The sequence below is a fragment of the Mytilus californianus genome, unplaced genomic scaffold (assembly GCF_021869535.1).
Source record: "Mytilus californianus isolate M0D057914Y unplaced genomic scaffold, xbMytCali1.0.p SCAF_10, whole genome shotgun sequence".
Taxonomy (NCBI): domain Eukaryota; kingdom Metazoa; phylum Mollusca; class Bivalvia; order Mytilida; family Mytilidae; genus Mytilus; species Mytilus californianus.
Window position 1 is genome coordinate 74,059,299 of NW_026262582.1, and position 20,893 is coordinate 74,080,191.

General features: G+C 34.1%; 1 protein-coding gene across 1 annotated transcript in view; it reads right to left on the minus strand.

Moving 5' to 3' along the window:
• LOC127719167 (uncharacterized) overlaps positions 1–15,330 on the minus strand; it is a 177,001-nt gene extending 161,671 nt beyond the window's left edge. The window contains exon 1 of the mRNA XM_052225190.1: positions 15,184–15,330. The gene's annotated coding sequence lies outside the window, so the exon portion shown is untranslated. The remainder of the gene's footprint in view (positions 1–15,183) is intronic.
• Positions 15,331–20,893: the final 5,563 nt, after the last annotated feature.

The window sequence follows — 20,893 nt, forward strand, 5'->3', positions numbered from 1 at the left end:
TGCAATAAGCGATCTATTTTCTCTAAAAAAAAAAACTGGGATACATACATTAATCTCATCGTGAACGGTTTCAAACATAGAAAAACGAAAGTCGAATTTGTCGAAACAATCAGAAAACAAATCTGAAAACAAATTCACTGAGTGTTTCTAGTTCCTATTCCGAATAGAAAATATACAAAACCAATTAAGCCGGGGTCACACATTCACGATTTTTACTGCCGTCCTTGATAGGACCATTTCCGATCAAAATTTGTCAAAAGTCTGATCAAGATCCGGTGAATCGCGGCTGGAAATTCAAACTTAAATTAAAATTTGTAAAAACAAAAATCAGATAATGTTCAGGAAGCGTCCAAATTCATCCGTTTCCAGCCGGATTTGTCCCGATTATCCCGTTCTCAATCGGATTCTAATTAAATTTGTATCTTTCATTTGGTAAATAACGACCGAATATGTCCCGACAGCGTCCCGATTCTGCCGAATGCGATCTGACAGAGATCAGGCAGTGACCAGACAGTAAACCGACGTTGACGGAAGATATCCGTTAGAAAACGGTTTCCTGTGATAGTCTCGTCTTTTAAAAAAATCGCCATATTCGGGATGATCAGGTACTGTCTGCTGTACCGCATTGCAAACGGCTTTGTCTGGACTCCGTCGTATCGTGTTCTGTAATTGTCAGGACTCCGACGTTGGTATAATTGCCGAATTTCGTATTAATAACGGAACTGTTCCGGAACAAAGAAGGTTCGCATTCGCTAAGACCTGGATGCAATCTGGACCTAATCGGCAAAAAAACAGCAATGACAAATTTCTCCAGATCATGCCCGTTCCACATGACACCGTCCAGAAAACACAGAACTTTGTTACGATTTTGATCTGATACAGCAGAATCTGTCACGACATAGTCACGATTGTAATCCGACTAGACAAAATCGGCCGAGTTTCCCCGAATGTTACGGGACGCATCTAACTGTCGGGGTGAATGGCCGACCTCTCCGGACCATTCCCAATCCGTAGGAATCTGTTACGAACGTATACGACTGCGTTCAGACAATGATAGGACATTCCAGATCATTGAGGATAATAATCCGACTTTTTCACATTTCGTGTCTTAGCGCGGTCTGATCTCAAACGGGAGCCATAATCGGCACTGTGTGAACGCCGCATTACAGAATTTATATTTTTACCTCTGCCGAATCCAACCAAGTTTAACTAGGTCATTCATTCAGTACATTTCGACATTTTGATACGGTTCATCTATTTTTCTAGTCCGTGAAGGTATCGGTGTCGATATAAATGTGTGTAGACGACGTTTAGAAAATGTTTAGTGATATGAATATGTATGCTAAGCACGACATAACGTTTTTTGCAGAAACAACTAGAAATCTTCTTACTTTTGTGGTTACTGAAGAATTACTGTATTTAAGATAAATGACTGGGATTTAAGCTACTTAGGTCACCGTACGGCCTTCTACAATGAGCAAACCCCATACCGTATTGTCAGCTATGAAAGGCCCCGATGTAACAAAATGAAAAACGTATGTTGGTGATTTGTTTTACAGCGTACCGCCAGGTCGACTATATTGTGAAACCATAGCCGACTGAAGAAACTCGTTTATTCTTTTTCCGGGAACCAGGTTAGAAAAAGTCCAAAGTACATATAGGTCTTTATTATCTTTTATCAAATGTTATTTTTCAACGGTGTTTTTAAACGCAAGGTAACAAAAGGTGTAACCTGAATTACAAAAAAAAATATTTGACAATACAAAAGACCTAACTAAAACACCATCATCACCCGACTCCTCCAGAAAAAAAGACATCCAAGTTAAGACAAACAAAAACGAACAACACTTGGTACATATGTCCTTATTTGTAACAAACAAAACATGTGGGGTTAATTAACACAGTTTTTCGCGCCCTTTCCATGTGTCGCAAAAGTAAAACATGCAATAAACATCAAAGACTTAATATATATGTCAGTGCATTATGTTACAGAAAACTAACTGGAGCAAATATGTTTACTCTTCTTTTACCAATTAATTAACAAGACAAAATGTTTAGACTACATCAATAAGATACATATAATTGGGAAAATTCATGCACAGAAAATCTGTTAAAACGAATATACTAGATGCCTCAATGGTTTTTAGATTACTTTTGACAAAATGTGTAGGCAGCGCTTTCTGGAATAATATTCATTAGGTTCGATATTGGCTAAAACATTTAAATATTGTTGAATGGTTGATGCTTGACTTCTAGTGGCAAACATTTCATCATTTTCAAACCAAGATTTGTTTGCTATGGGCTTTTATCAGCTGGTAGGATCTCAAATGTTTTACGGTTGACAGGAAGAAGTTTATTTTTATTGACTTTAATGAATGGATCATATGCGTGAGAAGTTGATTTCGATAACGAGGCGCTAATTTCTCAAACAAAGAGAATCGTAAATTGAACAAGCTCTACTTCTCCTTAGACGAATTTATTGTTTTGTCGTAAAGTTCAACTTTAACCTATGGTCATTTTCAGCGTAATATCATTATAAACACTTCAGATGAAGAGGTGTGAAAGCCTCGAACACTTGACTTTAACTTTATGTGCCCTATAGGCCTCTGCAAACTAAATGATTAATGTCAAATGTGATAATAACAAATTAATCAAATGAAAACAATGGTCTATACATGTTTTGGTGAACGAACTCATCAACATTGATATATATGTATTATTTAACTGATGCAGTGCTTGCATGCATAAACCGATACAAATATTCCTAAACAACATGAATGGTTGAAGTAAAATTGAGAATGGAAATGGGGAATGTGTCAAAGAGACAACAACCCGACCATAGAGCAGACAACAGCCGAAGGCCACCAATGGGTCTATCTTTAAATAAGTAAATCTTTATTATCTGAGTCTTTGATATGCATGAAATATTTGCCACTGGACATCAAACAATCAATTGATTAATTACCTGTTGCAGCAACTAAGACTTCTCTAACATGATAATAAGTCTTATAGTGGACCTGAGAGCATTAAATAAAATTATCATATTTGTTAGAATGATGGAACATCTTGAAGACTATAGAGAGCTGAGAGATCAGACAATTCCGATTGTTCCCACTTCCGAATGTTTAAAAGATCCAATAGACAAGAAACAGTACAAATCTGCCGAAAGTTAAAGGATCGTCAAGCGAAAACTTATTGGGAGTTTAATTTGAACCTTGGTTTTTAAGGGACGCGCTATTTTCCCCAGTATCTCATCTGCCACCGATGGGTTGCTTGTGGAAGGAGAAAAGTGGGGAAAAAATAACAATAAAATGTTTTAAAGATATGAACATCTTGTTTGATCTCTGTTAACCCAGAACATAATCGAAAAAATCATATAGAGGTCCGAAGTATCGATTAAATAGGGTTCAACATTCTGGCAAGGCGAAGGCGAGGGCGAAGGTCAAGTTTAAAAAGAGAGGCGGAAGATACCAAAGTGATAATCAAGCTCGTAAGTCAATGACAAACTGACAACGCCATGGCAAAATATATTAAATAAAATGCTCCGCAGGGCGCAGCTTGATACGACCGCAGAGGTCGAACCCTGAACAGTTGGGGCAAGTCTGGACACAACATTCAAGCTTGATACAGCTTTGCATTTGGATTGTAATTAAATATTTGACACGGCATAGGTTTCTAACACAGAATGAATGTGGTCTAAGAACGTAAAAATTTTAAATTGGACATTCACCTATTATGGTCCAATATCCAAAATCTAAATTCATGGTTAGATTCAGCATATCAAAGAACCTCAAGAATTCAATTTTTGATGAAATCAAACAAAGTTTAATTTTTGACCCTTTTGACCTCAATGTGGACAAAGTTGATAACGGGGCCCAAAAATCAAAAATCTAAATACATGGTTAGATTCAGCATATCAAAGAACCCCATATATTCAATTTTTGTTGAAATCAAACAAAGTTTAATTTTGGACCCCGATTTGGACCAACTTGAAAACTGGGCCCATAATCAAAAATCTAAATACATGTTTAGATTCAGCATATCAAAGAACCCTAAGAATTCATTTTTTGTTAAAATCAAACTAAGTTTAATTTTGGACCCTTTGGACCTTAATGTAGACCAATTTGAAAACGGAACCAAAAATTAAGAATCTAAATACACGGTTAGATTCGGCATATCAAAGAATCCCAATAATTCAATTTTTGATGAAATCAAACAAAGTTTAATTTTGGACCCTTTGGACCTCAATGTGGACCAATTTAAAAACGGGGCCCAAACTCCAAAAACTAAATACACGGTTAGATTCAGCATATTAAAGAACCCCAAGAATTCAAGAATAAAACCCCATTGAAATTGGTCAAGAAATAAGCAATTTATACGAAGTATCTTCTTTTGCAAAATACTGTGAAATTAAATATTTCTTGCTATTGCGCAGTACTGTACAATTGACAATTTCTTGCTATTGCGCAATATTGTGCTATTGGATATTTCTTGCTATTGCGCAATACTTTGCAATTGAAGATTTCTTGCTATTGCGTAATACTGTGCAATTGAAGATTTCTTGCTATTGTGCAATACTGTGCAATTGAAAATTTCTTGCTATTGCACAATACTTATTATATAATAATTTACACATCCTGTTTGGTGTGTATCTCCTACCATATCATTATTATTTGCTTTTAAATATAAATCAGAAATAACCAACTTAAAATGGAAAATTTTAAAAGAAAAAAAAAAGGAAAAAAAGAAAAAAAAGGAACCCCCCCCCCCAAATTTTTTGAACCCCCTTATGATTCATCACCCCCAAACTCAATTCCAGCCTTCCCTTTGTGGTATGGTACCTTGCAGTACAATTTCAGAGAGATCCATACACTTGAACACAAGTTATTGTCTGGAAACTAGAAAAATGTGTTTTTTGGCCCCTTTTTGGCCCCAAATTCCTAAACGTTTAGGGCAATTACCCCCAAACTCAAACCCAGCTTTCCCTTTGTGATATGAAACCTTGTAGTACAATTTCAGAAAGATCCATACACTTACACACAAGTTATTGTACTGAAACTAGAAAAATGCTTGTTTTTTGCCCCTTTTTGGTCCCTAATTCCTAAAACTTTGAGGCAATTACACACAAAATCAATCCCAGCATTCCCTTTGTGGTATGGTACCTTGCAGTACAATTTCAGAGAGATCCATATACTTGAACACAAGTTATTGTCTGGAAACTAGAAAAATGCTTATTTTTGGCCCCTTTTTGGCCCCCAATTCCTAAACGTTTCGGCAATTACCCCCAAACTCAATTCCAGCTTTCCCTTTGTAATATGGAACCTTGTAGTACAATTTCAGAAAGATCCATACACTCACACACAAGTTATTGTCATGAAACTAGAAAAATGCTTGTTTTTTGCCCCTTTTTTGACCCCTAAATCCTAAAATTTTTGAGGCGGTTACCCCCAAAATCAATCCCAGCATTCCTTTTGTGATATGGAACCTTGTGGTACAATGTCAGAGAGATCCATACACTAACACACAAGTTATGTCTGGAAGTTACAAAAATGCTTATTTTTGGCCCCTAATTCCTTTACTGTTGGTACCATAACCCCCAAAATCAATCCACACCTTCCTTTTGTGGTATTGAACCTTGTGGTAAAATTTCATAGAGATCCATTCACTTAAACTAAAGTTAGAGTGCGAAAACCAACGTGTCTTCAGACGACGCAGGACGACGCCGGACGACGACGACAACGACGACGACGACGACGACGACGCCAACGTCATACCAATATTCGACCACAAAAATTTTTTTGCGGTGGTATAAAAATGACCAATAGGCCGTACGGTGACCTATAATTTATAATTTCTGTGTCATTTGGTCCATGTGGAGCGTTGTCTCAATGGCAATCATACCACATCTTCTTATTTTTATAAACAACAGTATGAATATAAAACACGACATAAAACCCTAAAGATTGAGCTAAATGTAAAAGAATAAAAACCTCGCCAAAAAAAGAGAAAAGAATTGAAGGCAAATTTCAACTCATTGACAATAAAATTTCATTTCCACTATAGACGACGCTAGACAGCTGATCTACTCATGTAAAAAAGTTAATGTGATGTGAAATATGAAGTCTTTGACCTTTATGCTGTTTGTTTTAATATTTACAGGAGAAGAATGACCAGCACATATCAGTGCGCAGCGTGACCTCGGGTCATATATGATTTATAAGTTAACACGTATAGTTATAACCACGAGGGTTTACTATTGGTTTCTGATGGAGAAAAGAGATATGGAACAACAAAGAGATTTCAAACATTCTCTTGACACTAAATCAACATCTATCTGACGCTTAAATCTAATGCTATGAAAGGCTGTTGCTAATTTTTTAAAGTTATATGTTTCTTTTGACTGAGAAAAAAATTGGTGGTCATTGTAAATGATGTAAGGGCCTACCAGTCTAATTTTTATTTCATAAATGTCTGGGTTTTTAAAATCAATTACTTTTATTGTAACAATAAGATTTGCATGTAAAATTTTAATTGATTAAACAAAAAATACTTTTACTCTACTTTACTTATAAGTATTAGGAATATTTCAAAATTAGGCCAAGTAAATTTAATTAGTAGATTTTCATCCAAATTTTTGAAAAAAATGGGGTGGGTGGGAGGATTTTATTTTTTATTTTTTATTAGATATGAAACGCTCTTGTGACGTGTTCTTCATATATGCAAGTGTAATAATAAGGTTCTCTCATGTATATACATGTATAACGAATCAAACATACAAAGAAATGCAAAAACCAAAATTTGAAACAGGATGTTATTAATGAAACGAAATTATCGACAGTTACCGGTAACAAAAATGAACAAAATCCGGAAATCGTAAATTTTTCAAAATAAAAAAAATTGGGGCGGAACGATTTCAGAGGGGCGGGCGGGGATGAAAATCTATCAATTAATTTTAATTGGCCTTAGTGCTTTATTTTTTTATTTTTTAGAGTGAGACATCAAATTAAGTATACTGAGTATATGTATGGACTAATAGGTGTATTTTTGCCGTCGGTTTCAATGTATGTTATTGATTTCTAGTGTTAAATTTATTCCATGGAGAAGTTGACCATAAAATGAATACACCTCGAATTAAAACAGCACTGAAATTTCATATTCTGATTACAGATCAGCGAATTCGAAATTACACTTTTGACCGTTCCTTCTGAAGGTAAAATTGTTCGACATTCATTTTTAAAATTCAATGTTACCAAACTACACCGGCAAAAATGTTTCGACTCGTGAATATCTAAATCATTGAGGAATAAGTGACAATGCTCTGCAACCACAAATTTGGTCCAATTTCTCTTTAAACTGCACCCATTTATTGGTAAGAAATTCTTTAATTAATCTAGAACGACTGCAGAAAATATGATGTTCCATAACAGATATTTACGAGAAGAACTATTTTTTGGCCGGACGGTTTGCACACAGTGGATTTGATTGACAGATTTTCTAGATCGAACCCAATTGTACATTTCTTAATTATCTACAGATAAATCAATTTACTTATTACTGGCAGACCTTTTATAGCCCTGTTCTATTTATTCTATTCATTGTCAATCGGCAATCCTCGGGCGAATTCGCTACTCTCCTTCTTCTATCATGAAGGTACGTATACGGAATCGGCCGAGTTGTGACGAATGATTTATTGTTACATTTTTATCAAGTTATAATTGTATAATCAAAAACAGAACATAAAGTATCAACTACAAGTATCCCAATACCATCACTCTTTTTTTTTACATCGTTGAATTATCAGTAACTTTTGAATTTGATTGTTTGATAATCTTTATTCTCAAAACCTTTTAAACCATAGCTGGAAAAATTTTGAAAGTAGGGAAAAAATAAACAAATTAAATTGTTCACTACACATGAAACTTGAAGAAGTTTGAAAAATAATGAGAGAGCCGTATGATATTTCAATAGATTATATAGTCATTACACGTAGATGGCAATCTCTGCCATTATATGTCTCTGCAAGCTCTAAACAGGATTTTATGACTTCCTATTCTATAGACAAATTCTTGACGCCTTGCAAGAAAGCTTTCAATTAAAAAAGAATAACAATATTTTCTGAGATACAGTCAGAAAAACGAATGCATGTAATTAGTTCAGTATGACTGAATAAAAAATACAATACATTGTGCATTTGAATAAGCTTACAGAAAATAAACATAGATATTTACCTAGAATAAACCTACAGAAAATAAACATAGATATTTACCTAGAATTGCAAATTAGAAAAAAGATTTATTATTGACAATTTATTATGTTATCCTACTTTATCTAATGTTAACATTTTTCTGAACCCTTTCATAATTAAATCATATTCGTTGATCCCCTATAATTCATAATAAGCTTAATTCAAAGTTAAAAAAAAAAATTTTGATTCGCTCAAAAAAGGTAACAATAGAAGAGTATGTTCTGGGCTACCACTTGTATTTGTATTTTTATCCATCTGATGAGTTAAGCCTCTTTCAACTGAGTTTTATAGTTCGTTCTTATGTTGTACTGTTACACCACAGTCCCAGGTTAGGGGGAGGGTTAGGATCCCGCTAGCATGTTTAACCCCGTCACATTCTGTATGTGTGTGCCTGTCCCAAGTCAGGAGCCTGTAATTCAGTGGTTGTCGTTTGTTTATGTGTTACATTGTTTTTCGTTCATTTTCTGTACATAAATTAGGCCGTTAGTTTTCTCCTTTGAATTGTTTTACATTGTCATTTCGGGGTCTTTTATAGCTGACTGTGCGGTATGGGCTTTGCTCATTGTTGAAGGCCGTACGGTGACCTATAGTTGTTAATTTCTGTGTCATTTGGTCACTTGTGGAGAGTTGTTTCATTGGCAATCATTCCACATCTTCTTTTTTATATCTTATTATGAGGTACTTTGATTGACATTCGATCGACTTTCATTTTTGGTAATTCACTGTGACCAAACTACATATGCAAAAAATATTTCGACTTGTAAATCATTGATGAATAAATGACATTGCACTGCAACCAAAAATTTTGTCCAATTTCTATATAAACTGCGCCAATTGTATGAAAAGAAATTTCTCAATCAATCTAGAACGATTGCAGAAAATGCAACCTCATGAGGTAATTTGATTGCAATTTGGCCTATAGAGCTCAACTTCATGTCAATCATACTCCAGATATACAGACAATAAAACTCATTCAATCTGACTGCGAGAGAACAATATAGCAATTTTGATTCCTTAATTAGTATCATTTGATTAACTTTCAATGATATTTCTAAACGCTGTGTTTCGAGTTTGAAACATCTTGATCTTTCTTAAAGTGAGGGAAAAGAACGATACTGTGGTGTAATCAGATTCTTATTCCCTCATTAACAGTACAAAAGAGGGGGAAAGAACGATAGTGTGGTTCTAATCAGATTATTATTCAACACATTGATAGCACAAAAGAGGATGAGGATACAAAGGGACGCAATCCAAAATTGCAAGTCGAAGAAAAAAGATAAAAAGGAAAAACAAAAACACAACAGTCCTTTCAACGCTTCAGAGAACGAACCATGCATTCCAAAAACCCATTCTGACTAAAAGACGGATTCTGACATCACTTTTTTACTTTCTGTTCTGGAAATTATTACATCAGCCAATGAACTTTTAGCCTTTACATTTTTGAAGGTGTTTATTAATCAGACAAAACCAGAGGATCCCTAAAGAGTTTTAAAACAAAACGTATAACGGCTTGTAAGCAAAACCTGGACATCCTGTATTTTAATCAGATTTTACCAAAATCAGGAAATGAACTCAGGAATAATAAAAAGTTCCTTCACACCCGTCACGTTACTCCGAATTATAAATCATTTGCAGATACGGATCTATGCGTCAAATAATTTTACGTCCTAAAATGCAAAGCGTGGACACATAATCTGTATTTTAATCAGATTAAGGGCCTTCAAAATGGACTAAAAACCAGCACCTCACTGTAATTCAAAGAATGTCCCTAGCACCGGTCTTAAAAGCGAAATCCTTACTATATTCTCTCTAACGCTGTTACGACTAAAGAAATGTTGATCTCTTATCGTATTATGCATTTTTCTGAGGTATTTCAAACGCTGTTTTTTCGAGGTTGAAACATTTTGATACATTCCTTGAAATGAGAGAAATGAACGAAAATATGTTAAGGTTTCAAGGGGACAATTGGTCAATTTTTTATGTCGGTTAAAACCTTTTTAAGATATGACTTCTATCGTCGAATTATTGTACGTCCTAAAAAGAGTTGACTGTAGCAGGATTGTTTTTTGAAGGATTATGTACAAAATGATGAACGAAAAACAAATATGATATACAACAACAAACGACAACCACTGGATTACAGGCTCTTACAGGCTTCTGACTAGGGACAGGAACATGTTCATTTCAAAGAGGATCGAAATTTTTCAATACACCATTTACTGCCATTTTTCACGTAGGAAAACGATTATCCCTGTTCTGGTGCAGTAAATAATTCTAGTAGATAATTATGTGAACCCTGTGTGTTGGTTTCGACAGCAAAATGTTATGTTTTTGACATGATGGGGTGATTAAATAATATACATGGCAGTTTTATGTTTACGAAGAAATTTTTATCAAAGTGTTTCCAAACTTTTTATATGTTAAGAATAGAAACCGTATTTTTCTCCTTACATTGCACGCATCATAGCCTAGTATATGATTGCCTGAAATAGGTCTTTGGTCTTTAAATCATGTGAATTGCTTGTGCCCACACGGAAAATAATAAAATTGGGTCAAAATTTAACTACTGCTATTGTAATATAGTATGGAAAAGAGCAAGAACACATTACATAAGTGAAAGAAAGTTAACTTTTACAGAATATTTACTAAAAAATTAAAACACAACAAAAAAAAAAAAAAAATAGAAAAAAGAGGGGTCCGTTCTCCATGTGCCAGTGACCCAGATTATTGCGCCACACTGTTCTAACATGACTATCCTTGAGTTGACCCACTGTCGCAATAATTTGAGTGATGGTGAATTGTTTCGTTAATAAAACTAAATAACTCTTCAACCTTTAATTGTCCCATACTTAAAAATCTTAAAATGCTCTAAGTACTTGTACATTTCTCTTCATTATTAACTATACTGTGAAGATTCTATTTCCGTTTTTAACCACCCTTCCTAATTTCAGCACAGTTCTTTTTTGAAATTCAATATATGCGGTTTTTCTTCAAGTACATGTAGCAGAAATTTTATTTTTTTTAATCGAGTTTAGACATGTAGATAGACATGTCTGTTTTACATGTGTTTGATCTAATAGCAATAATCTCATTATGTTATTTATTTCCAGACTAACCCTTCCGGGGCACTTGCTGGTTGACTCCCTGGTTCACTGCCTGATAATTTACTGGGTTCATGTAGCTCACTATGTATTTCTTTATATAAAATGTTACTGTTTACATATTTCGCCCCTTGGTACCTTTCCCCCCTTTTTTGGAAATTTAGTTTATGTTCCCTGACAAAATTATTGATATCAGATAAAGCTGTCAAGAAAGATAGTGACTGATCCCTTATTGCTTTACATCCACCAGTGGCAAATATTTGATGCATATTCTGAACTTATTGCTGATTTCTTAACGTCCAGTGACACATATTTTATGCATACTCGTTCTGAACAGGATGAATGTTTGCCAATGGACGTTAAGCAATCAGCAATCAATCAATCCGAATATGCATGAAATATTTGCCCCTGGACTTTAATCAATCAGCAATCAATCAATCCGAAAATGCATGAAATATTTGCCACTGAACTTTAAGCAATCAGCAATCAATCAATCCAAATATGCATGAAATATTTGCCACTGGACTTTAAGCAATCAACAATCAATCAATCCAAATATGCATGAGATATTTGCCACTGGGCTTTAAGCAATCAGCAATCAATCAATCCAAATATGCATGAAAAATTTGCAACTGGATGTTAAGCAATAAGCAATCAATCAATCCAAATATGCTTGAAATATTTGCCCCTGGACTTTTAGCAATCAGCAATCAATCGATCCAAATATGCATGAAATATTTGCCACTGGACTTTAAACAATCAGCAATCAATCACGCCGAATATGCATGAAATATTTGCCACTGGACTTTAAGCAATCAGCAATCAATCAATCCAAGTATGCATGAAATATTTGCCACTGGATGTTTAGCAATCAGCAATCAATAAATCCGAATATGCATGAAATATTTGCCACTGCACGTTAAGTAATCAACAATCAATGAATCCAGGATGCTACCGTGTCATTGTTTGACATTTAAGATTCCCATGCAAACAAACAAGCGATGTAAAAGATAGAACTATTGGGTATGCATCAATCAATGAGAGGGTAGCAAGCAACCCAACAACACAATAAAACAAACGATATCGATACACACGTGTCTATATACAGCATGTCAAGCTATAAGTCCAGAGTCCGAAAAAAAAAAACTGTGATAACATTGAACATAGATTATCAACTGCTATTTCAGTTAGTTTGAAATGAACGGATCTTCAGTATTTATGCGATTTAAAATATATAGCCCTCTTCAGTATAAAGCATTTCTGTCTTTCATCAGTTTGAGCATGATGAGCCCATTACACTCACTGCTGAATGAAAAAGGGGGGATTCCGAAACGTCAATTTGATATGAATAAAAGAAGATATGAAGGTCTGGATGAGGGGGGTTTTAATTTCTGTATCCTTTATTTTGTATGCCATATTTCTTTATATTCTTTATAAATTTTGCCCATTATTCTCTATTCTTTGTATTTTAACACCCTAATATTCTCTATTCTTTATTTGTTTTAATTTTTTTCCTGTTTTTCTCTATCTTTATTTTTTGGCCCATTATTCTCTATTCTCCAAACCCAATTCAGACCCTCAGATATGGGGTATACTTCGGTTAGACAGTAACCCAACGAATCAAATACAAAATAATATAGAACGTTCATTAGCTAAGAAGCCGACATTAACGGACGAAGGTATCGGGACACAATAAACAAGTCCGATAGTAATTCAATAGATTAAATAATCGAAAATCTTAATTCCTATAAGAAATTATTTAGCTATTTCTACTTCAATTGAAGAAGCTATGTTTCATTTAGAAACAAAATAGGATCGATTAAAGAGCATATCCCCGTAAACCAAATAACCCTTCAGTACGATCATCTTCTGAAAGAAAGACATAGTTATATTTATTAAATAAAATAAGGAACTGAGACAACCATCCAACAGAGTCCAAATAGCGTGGATTTAAGCAAGTACATGTTACTTTGCGGCCTTCAACAACGAGTAAAACCCATAATGTAATATCAGCTGTTAAAAGTCCCCAACATGACGAACTGTTTACGAAATCAAACGTATAAAACTAACGCCTTGATTTATTTGCATGGACTTAAAATTTTAATAAATACGAATAAAGGAGTTACATGTATGTGGTTTACATCAACGAGACAGCAACCCAACGGCACAAAAAACTCTAGAGATCAAAATGTCGTCTTCCACAATAAAATTTGTCCATACAAGCAATTTGTCAAGCTCTACATTGCCCCGAGCCTAGCAAAGTTGTGAATAAATTTGATAGACTATCAAAGATCTGTTCAAAAACCTAACTTCCCTGAAGGACAAAGATATTAATACGACTTATCACGTGGGTTTTTTTCCTACGACATGCAAATTAGGCTACTTTTATCTGCTCACAAGTCTTCTTCTGAAGCTTTTTATAATATGAAAATAAGGAGATGTGGTATGATTTCCAACGAGACAACTATCCATAAAAGTTCAAATGAAGTGGATGCAATCAATTATAGGCAACCGTACGGCTTTCAACAATGAGAAAAAGTTTTATAAGTTACGACTCCATATTTAGCCATTGCTTTTATTCTGTCATCATTGACATGTACCCAACGTCTCCTTTTATTCATAATTATCCATAAAGAAGTATTCCACGCTCAAGTTTTTTTTAAATGCATGAGTTTTTATTTCAGGGATACAATATGTTAAATGTTAGATAAAATATTATAAGCTTGAACCGATGACGTATTTTTCTAAAACAAAATGAAAACGATTCCATAAATACATAGAGCAAGGATTTATACAGCAAGACATTCATTTCTGAATTTTAGACTTTTTTTGTCTATTCTTTGTTTCCTTAGGGAGTGACCACTTAATATTGGTGGCAAAAGGCTTGCATAAATTTGGAGGGGTCAGAATATTAATTTTAAATTTGTTTACCAGAAAGAAATATGTTTATTTTCAATACGTTTTTTTATTTAATAGGGACTTTCTTTTACTTTCTAGATCGGTCTGAATTTATTTCAAACTTTTGGGGTCGGAATATTTATTTCCAAAATGTGCAATGACTAACCCTTTTCAAATGAAATGGCCACGGTCCCCTTATCTGTTTTAATCAAATAAAGTGTATAGAACGTCTCAAGAGAAAACATAAAAACAACATGAATGATCCTTGGGATTGAAAGTGTGAAAGAAAGAAACAAAAATTTGCCATCCTATATGCATGAAAAAGAATTATAAAGGGACAGAAACCCAGCGACACAAAAAACCAAACTACTTATAGAGGTAAACATAACAGTTTTCAACAATAATGTGACGAGCTCTAATAAAATAACTCCTAATTGCGTTTGTGTGAATAAATTTTCTTCGTAGTATAAAAAAAATAATTCTATTCATGGGTGAATCCAGAAATTTAACATATATTGTCCATTGAATTTTGCAAATAAAATGCAAGTTTCACACATTTTTCTATTCACTAAAAATCATAAAATAAATCATCCATGATAAAAAGAAATATGTTAATTAATTAAACAGTACTATCAAAGACCTGCAATCATAGGCATGCAATTATCCAAATAGCAGAAACATTAAGGTATATCCGCTCCAAATATTGTCGGTTGGAAGAGGCAAATTACCCTGAACTGTTGTATAACTTTGTAATACGAAATTTGAGAATGCGATGTTACTAATTTTACTTACTATATAAGATAAATGACTGATGCATGTCTGTAAAACGTAATTATACAATAAAATACAAAAAATGATAAAACACATTGTAAATTAAATAAATATAAAAAGTGAAAAAATAAAAAAAAAAAAACAAGTAAGAAGACAAAATGAATTTACCTTGATCTTCACCTTCTGTCAAAGATTTTGTAGTTTTTATCCGAATTATTTCTTAATTCCCTAAGGGACAAAACAATCCATCTAGCAACACCTTATAAAATATGATGTAAAGTTAAACATCAAGTGATTGAAGTCACGTGATAGGATGAGGAGAAAAATCTTATACTGATATTTTAAACGGTTTTCTCGCATGTTTTAATAATTAGCTAAGCGACAAATCATCAATGTTATGGTTGACACAAGTAAAGCATACGATAATTTGGTGTTACATGACAATTTATGGCGGAAACTTTGGACAGCTTAATTTCCTTTTCACTAAAATTTATGCGTGGAATACTATACGAGAGTACCGTGGAATATATACACTGAGTTGGTATTACCCGTCAAATTTATTGGCATGCTAACAGCTTACACGTCTCCAATACCGTTACAAATATACCGTTCTGTTTTGCTGATAGCCTTTCGCATTTAATGACAGGTTAAGACAAATGTCGTAAACTGTTGTTTTTGTGTGTGAAGGAAATTCCTTAAACAGTTTTAGGGAGCTGCCATTTGATTTTTATGGGGGGCTAGGATGAAAAATTTTGTCCTGCATTTTTTTTTAGTTGTAATCTCTGTCCTGCCTTTTTATTTTTCACTCTATTCGGTCCTCACTTTTTTTTTTAGTTTATCCTGACTTTTTTTTACATAAATTGTCATCCTGCCTTTTTTTTGCAAAGTGTCTCATCCTGCCTTTTTTTTTTTACTCAAAACTCCGGTCCTGCCTATTTTTTTCAAATTTTATCCTAGCCCCCCCCCCCCCCCCCCACCCATAAAAATCAAATGGTCAGCTCCCTTATAAATAGAAGATGATATTCAGTGGCGAATCCACGATATTTAACATACAAACTATATATATATAACTGTTTTCTGCAAATAAATTATCTGTTTTGTACATTTTTCTGCACATTCAAAATAAAAACATAAAGCAAAGCAGTTCTCAACATAATTTAGTTCAAATTAAGTTCTGTTTTTGAAAATGCAAATTCTGCATCGTAGTGTTATATTAATAGTATAACATTTGGAGGAATCTGAAGTAATGGGAAGTCCGGGGACCTTGATAATTTTGAAAGGGGAGTTCAACTGAAAACAAAGGTTTAGACATCGACTTTGGCTTTACAAATTGTTTTCGAATAAAAAAAAATCAATAACGATATGTTTCTTTTTTTTAAAACTATCTTTTGACTACCCTTCTGAAACAAATTATTTATTTTTAGGAAATTAAGAATCAAACAATTTTATTCAACCCCCCTTTTTTTTAGTCTAAAAAGATATATACTCCGCGACACCTTTTATTCATACTACATGGTAAATCAAAACGAAATGTATACTTGAACACGGTTCAAGTGAATTGAGTTGAAAATTTTAAATTACAACACACACGAGATGATAGGTTTAAAAGGAAAACTGAGTATTTAATATCAAGCTATAATTAAACAAAAAGTTATTGTAGCTGATCAAAATCTCTCTTTATTTCGAAAAAGCAATAACCGCATCAAATGTATTGATTAGCTTCAACGATCAAAATGTTGACATGAAGTTACCCCGTTTCATATTTATACTTTGACCGAATTTTTAAAAAATCGTGGAGTGGTTGATTTATATATATACAAAGAAAACTGTCCAAGCAAATGCAACTGTGTAATTTGCTTTATTCCAATCAGGGGCGGATCCAGCATTATGAAAGAGGGGGCGTAATTTTTTAAAATCGAAGATTTTTTTTTTAGCAATTTCAGGCTAAAAATTATATTAATCGCGAGAAACATGATATTTTGATATTATTTTGCGTACGCCAACTCTGGATCTGCCACTGTTCTTTGTAATGAAAAGACATTGAAACAATATAAAATTCGTCGAGTTGGAGAAAAAATTCCGTTCACATAATTGTGGAGATTTTTGTAACAAACAAAAACAAACCAAATAAAAGTAAAAAGAGGCCATTTGAATGTCACATGGATAATCTGTATATTAATAAAGAAAACCAATCTTAACAAAATACTACTGCGAATTTTTTAAGTAAAGGAAAAGGAACATGCAAATTTTATATATTTGCCGAAAGCCATAAAAGCAAGAGAAAAAATGTCCATTCACACAATTGACGTGATTGCTTTTAATTCAAACAAAAAAAAAATCAAAGTGAAAGTCATGCCCAAAATTTATGCTAATTTTTATTTCAAAGTTATTTATACATCTCAAGAGATTCATTTTTTTTTTTATAAAGAGCTTCGCCATGAACGCACAGTGCGCCCTTCACCCTTTTTGTCTTGTCATTAAATGAATGTATACGACTGATCAAGTAGAAATACTGTGAGCACTGCTAAAATAGACCCCCCCCCTCCCCAATAAAAAAAAACATGCACACAGTGGTGCCCATTGACACAAAACATGAACAATTTGGTACTATTAAGACTACCTCAAGTTTAAGTAAGTTTGTGGCCTTGATTTTTCACCCATACATTTCCATCTGGTTCACAACAAACCTTCTGGTGATGAACATCAAAAACAATGTTCCCAAGTATTCAACGAATAAAGTTCAATAACTCCGCAATGTCATACCAGAAATATATATAAAAAAAGGGTGCAGCCTACTTCAAAAGATATATAAAAAAAAGTCACCAAAGTATCATGAAAACTGCGCCCAAAAACTGGAAATCCCCCATTTCTTTATGAATAAAATCCCATGATAACTCGGAAACGTAAAATCTGAAATTTATAAAAATCGAAAGGGAGCTTACGTCAATAGATATAAACAATACACCAAACTTTCATGAAAATTGGTGAAAGCATTTTGAGGTATTGCCTGAAGTGTTGACGACTGACAGACCTGGACATACGGACGGACGGGCATCGGTATACCATATTACGTCCCATCTTTTAAGACCTGAACTTTTTTTTAAAGTTATCTTATATCTTAAGAGATTTTACCTAGAAATTCTCATTCACTACTTTAATTCAATGAATATACAGTTTTTTATAAATGCTTGATCCAGATTCTTGATATACAGAAACACCTTCCGGGTCCTTATCTTTTTAGCCAGGGGTTCCAATGACATTGGCTAACCCGCCAAATAAGTAAGTACATGACCAATAAAATTATTCCAGAAAACTTTAAAGTCATATTAAACAGCTTTTATTTCATCTAGAAATCAAAATTTTGAAGAACTTCATACGAAACTAGTATACAGCTTTCCTAAGCAACTGTGGCATTGACTTTTGACCAACTGAGCTTACAATCGATAGGCTCCCTCCCTTTGCTTCTTTCATCCACTTGTATAAGTTTTATTAAAATGAAACTAGTGTTCCTTAAGAACTCCAAGAATCAACAAATTGCAATTACATGTAACATTATATATATTCAATATATTTCTTAGTATTCCCTTTCGCTATATCTCCCATCTATACAAGTTGTATTTTAAACCAACATACAAAACTCATGTTACCATCCGGAAACCAACATTTTGTTTTTGAGTAGCTTCTTCCCACTTCCTTTATCTTCCATCGTATAATGTTCGTTCCATTTATGCAAGGAAAACTCAAGTAACCTACCAGGAAGCCTTTTTGTTAAAAGTCTTGTACGAGTTAACAGTGACCTTGAATTTTGACCTAGTGACCCAAAATTTAAAAAGTAGTCTGTATAAGTTTTATATCAATCAAGGAAGGGAAACTGAAGTGGCCACCAGGAAAGAATATGTTGCGGACGGAAAGTCAAAGCGACGACTGTGTGCTCCCGAATTTTTTGGGGGAGCTTAAAAAAGATCAAAACAATAGAAAATTAAAGGCTCTAAAGAGCCTGTGTCGCTCACCCATTGATTCTCTCTAACATTGTGGACTAGAATAGAATCCATGACAACAATCTTTTGTTGATCTTTTATTGCTGATCATTTTTCTGTTTACAGTTTCTCTAACTTCTTTACTTTTTACCCAAATCACAAAAAAGGGTAAAAAAAATCCGTCATGTAAGGGCAATCACTCCTTAAAAGAATCTATTAACGACTTTGACAAAATATGACTTAGTTGTAAATCTGGTCTTGCTGATCTTGTTTGCTATTCAAAGTGTCTATCTATCTTTTATAGATTTCAAGATGATAAGCAAAAACGCAAAATATTTGTCAACATCGCCTTTAAGGGTAATAACTTTGTTGACTTACTTGTAGATCTTGTCTTTTGATCAATTTTGTTATTCAAAGTTTCTTTCTATCTGTTATAGTTTTGAAGATAATAGACAAACATTTTTAAAAATGGTAAAATGTGTCTTTTAAGGGCAGTAACTCCTTTGAGAAGTCACCTGACATTGTTGTTGTAAAAAAACAGTTATAGGTAAATCTTATCATTTAGAATATTTCTGCCCCCTGTCAGAATTTCTCTATTAATAGCGGTTTTGAAGATAATAGGCAAACTTGCATTTTACCACTTTTTTATATTTTTAGCAATGTCGGCAATATTGGTTGGCATGCGAGGTCGTCGGACACACTTTTAAACTAGATACCATAATAATAGTTGTTGGTGAGTTTGGTTTAATTTGGCCCAGTAGTTTCAGAGATGATTTATGTAAAAGTTAACAACGGACGCCAAGTGATGAAAAAAGATCACTTGGCCCTTTGTGGCAGGTGAGCTTAAAAGGAGATGTGGTATGATAGCCAATGATACAACTATCCAACAGAGTCAAACTTAAACGCGGATTAAAGCAATTGAATATCATCGTACGACCTTCAACAATGAGCAAAACCCATACCGTATACCAGTAGATACTATAAAAACCAGTTAAGCCAACACCGTGTAAGTCTTTGTTTCCTTAATGTCCAGTGACAAATACTTCATGCATATTGAGGACGAAAAAAAAATTGACAATAAATCAATTGGTAGGAACTGCATAATGGGCCAACTCGGATGAAGGACACGGATCTCAACTTCAACTGGAAATGAGGGCATTTTGAGAGGGCTAAACATTCTCCTTTGTAATAGGTCACATACAGACACACCAGTAAGACCTTGCAATGTCCTCTCATGTGCAGAGAACAAGTACTAATACTCTAGCTAGAGAGTACCTAGAATATTAGTACTTACGCTTTCAAAGTCAAATTCCGGCCAAATATGGTTGCATATTTAAACATTCTGCAGAACCAAATATATGCCCCTCATTAATATGACTTTAACTGTTGTATGTCCAACTCAACCTACCGTAATCCGACAATGAACTTTCAATGGTATCATTGAACCCAATGTAGTGGACAGGTCATTTCTTCTGCGCCTATCTAATGTGATATGTCATTCCTTCTGTGTCCATCCAATGAAGTGCACATGCCATTCCTTCTGAGTCCATCCAATGAAGTGCACATGTCATTCCTTCTGAGTCCATCCAATGAAGTGTACATGTCATTCCTTCTGAGTCCATCCAATGAAGTGCACATGTCATTCCTTCTGAGTCCATCCAATGAAGTGCACATGTCATTCCTTCTGAGTCCATCCAAAGAAGTGCACATGTCATTCCTTCTGTGTCCATCCAATGAAGTGCACATGTCATTCCTTCTGAGTCCATCCAATGAAGTACACATGTCATTCCTTCAGTGTCCACCCAATGAAGTGGATATGTCATTCATTCTGTGTCCACCAAATGTAGTGGACAGGTAATTTCTTCTGTGCCTATCTAATGTAGTGGACATGTCATTCCTTC